This window comes from Saccostrea cucullata, unplaced genomic scaffold (genome assembly GCF_032062105.1).
Source record: "Saccostrea cucullata isolate Sc308-1 unplaced genomic scaffold, CSIRO_AGI_Scuc_v1 ctg21842, whole genome shotgun sequence".
NCBI classification, from domain to species: domain Eukaryota; kingdom Metazoa; phylum Mollusca; class Bivalvia; order Ostreida; family Ostreidae; genus Saccostrea; species Saccostrea cuccullata.
In genome coordinates, this window is record NW_026935481.1 from 1 (window position 1) to 3,336 (window position 3,336).

The 3,336-nt window shown below is 33.3% G+C and overlaps 1 long non-coding RNA gene across 1 annotated transcript; it reads right to left on the minus strand.

The window, feature by feature from the left end:
- Nucleotides 1–10: 10 nt before the first annotated feature.
- On the minus strand, nucleotides 11–2,599 carry LOC134242982 (uncharacterized). The gene is made up of 3 exons (XR_009986951.1): nucleotides 2,333–2,599; nucleotides 299–405; nucleotides 11–97 (listed from the first exon to the last, which is right to left on the minus strand). It is a non-coding gene; the product is annotated as an uncharacterized LOC134242982 (long non-coding RNA).
- Between the last annotated feature and the right edge of the window lie 737 nt (nucleotides 2,600–3,336).

Here is a 3,336-nt window from a genome sequence, read left to right on the forward strand (position 1 = left end):
GCTACCTGATTAACATTATCCAAAGTACCGTCATGGAATCCACTGAACTCTAATCTCTGCTTTTTGACAGCTTTAAATATCTTATTTTCCATTATTCCTAAAATGAAAATTACAATATACATGTACATGTACTTATCATTCATCAATTTAGAATTCTTTAGTTTATGCTACATTATTATTAAGGTACTAAATGTTTTTTTTTGATTTTATAAATTACTTTACATGGAATATCAAGTTTATATAATGCAGTAATTTCATTAAAAATCTATAAATGGTTGCATGACATATATTCTCCCACCTTTGGAGTCTTATTAGTTGGTGGTGTTCAATGATGTTTTCTTGCTGTCTGTAATAAATAGAGTAACCTTTTCCTTCAAAACTATGATGCAGCCCATCGTGTACATTCTGTGAAAATAAAATGGGGTATAATTCATCTAAAAAAATTATTATACTAATTTATGAAATACAGTAAAACAAAATTATAACAAAGTCACCGGGACCTATGAAATTACTTCGCTACATCCATTACTTGTTATATCCATATAAGGAATTCGTTAGATTTATATAGCTGGGGATCTAAAATAACTTCGCTATATCCGTGAATTCACTATATCCATGTTCGTAGTAAACGAGTTTTGCTGTATGTGAAATATCTTTTGTACTAGTGTATTTTTCATCATTTACATGATTTACAATATTTTTCCAGTTTTAACTTTAGTACAATTTAAACAGCATTATAAACTTGAATCTAAACTACTTGAGGCTTCTTCCAATGACTTCCATATCAGTACAATATTAATCATGGCTTTGCAGGTCTAAGGGGAGATTCTCCCCTATATATTGCAACTTTGATCCCCATTGTGGCCCCATCCTACCCAAACAAAGGGGGTTTAACTTAACCAATTTATTTATACACTACATCACCAGTGAATGCTTCCATATCATCACTTTGCTGTTCTTGAGAAGATTTTAAAAGATTGTTACTTAAACCATTCCAAGTTTTGATTAGTTTTCTATCTGATTTTTAAGATCCATGTGCGCCTTGGTTTTGAATCCCAATGAGAAAAGCCCTTTATATTTTATTCAAAAGTCATGACCAAGGTCAAGTTTTTGAAAAGTTTTTTATGTCGAGTCGGTGTAAAATCTGTAATCCGTTACAAATCTGTTTGCCTGTGACAAAATTTGTGCATGTCAGGCGGTTGATTTTAATTTAAATTTTAAAAAAAATTCTAGAAACCTTGATAAGTTTTCTTTCTCAGGAATCAACTTTTTTATAATTAGTTGTTTCTTTCCCCCAACATTTACTTGGGGCTAGTTACCGGTACTTTTTTGCTGCCACAAGCCAGTGTGAGCTGGTGCCTGCATGCTTGAATTAATCATAGTTGCATAACCCTGGTACATGTATCACAATCAGTGTTTGTGAGCCACAATTTTTTTTACATATTCAATTCCATTTTCTTTGAATTACATCTGACATGAAAAATACACTGTATATTTTAAAATTTATTCGGACTGATAGAATATGCTTCGGACTGGTAGAAAACGTTAAGTTATCAGTCTGAATGACTGATAGAAATATCTGGTTTTCGGAAACTCTGCTAGAGACAAAAACATTGAGCTGAAAATTTCCTTCCATTAACGGACGTGTATCCGAGCTGTAAAGAAAATGGAAATTCATCTTTTGCTTAATTGAAAGTATTCAACAGCTGTAATGCTACAAGTATCTGTGATCTTGGTTTTTTTTTTAAAAGACTCATAATACATTGTCATATAGGACTTAAAAAAATACTTTTGACTGCATATAAAAAGTTTTACCAAGGTATTTTGAATAAATTAATAGCAAGTGCAGCGAGAGTCGCAAAGCGATGGACGTAACTGCGAGCTCTGATGACAACGCCTGGGCAAAGAGAAAATTCGGACTACTGCACATTCATTCCATAGAATTTTTTACCGCAGTAATTTTGACCCACAATGCATCGCTTTGTACACAAACTCTAAAGCAACGTTCTCATGAGAATAACAACAAAAGTTAAACGAATAATAAACTTGTCTTGATTTTATGAATTTATCTGTTAATTGCAGAAAGATAGTCATAAACTGATTGAAATCAGCTTTGTTCAGACTTCGGTTTGGTAAAGCAACATACAAACGACGTCATATGACGTCAGAGTCTAATACGCACCGAATGTCACCTGCGGATTTACATGTCCAATCTAAATGAAAATGGATAAGTATATGCGCTCGCCTTAACGATCGCACCGTCAACATATCAAAGGTACATAGCTACAAAATTAATATCTTAATCAAGAAATTGTTCTGGACCGGATCTTACCTGGTCAAATGTTATTGTCCAAATGTACATTATCTTCCATCTCCAACTCGAGTAAGCTGACAAAATCGGACTGCCACCCCTCTCTGAGAGTTTACTCTTGGACTCTGGTGGATTACCGTAGAAGTTAAACTTCTGAGATAGATCACAATGGTGTCAATTGGCGAGTACCATTTCGGGAGAACGTCAACATGGTCAATATACTAATCAACACGACACATGGCTATAATTTTGCCCGAAAACTATGCCTAATCTGTTCTTTTAAAATCCTTTCAACTATGCCCTAATTTATGTTACTTCACACATAGTTTTGCAATAAACATCACCGGATGCATCAAAATAACTTTGCAGCGTACAGCTAACCATGGAGGCTGCCATTTTTTAAACTAGCGCCACCTATGTAAAATTGCAAAGGGAGATAACTCATTTGAAGAATTTTAACAAATTCTCGATTTTAAACACCTTGTATCTTTTCAATACTTCGTTTGCACAAAAATATTAAAGTAAATTTTTATTAAGCCTTCCATTTTCACTTTAATTATGTATACTGACACGCAAAAGAAACGCAACAAGCAGTAATCTACAAGTGTTTGAATTTTTTATCGAATGATTTTTAAAAAAGAAAACAGTAAGGCTAAACTCACTTTTCAGAACATCAGATATTTGATAAAAATTTTAAATGTATATCTTTTAACTTTACTAATTAAGATATGACTTTTAAAACACCCCCCTTCCAGCAACTCAATTACAACGTGCAAGACTGTCCTAAACAGCATTAGCAGCTTACTTTCTACGATACGATAGGTTAAGCAATATTTAGATCTGAGCGAAGGTATTATTCTTTACCATTTTTAAATGCCTGTTTTTCAGATGATTAGGTCGAATTTTCTCTAACCTAGCGCATTGTAGTAACCCTTGGACTTCCGGTCCAAAGACGTACTATCATTTATGAATATAATACATGTATGTAAGACCCCGTTGAGACGTAATGTAGTGTATTTTTGCAT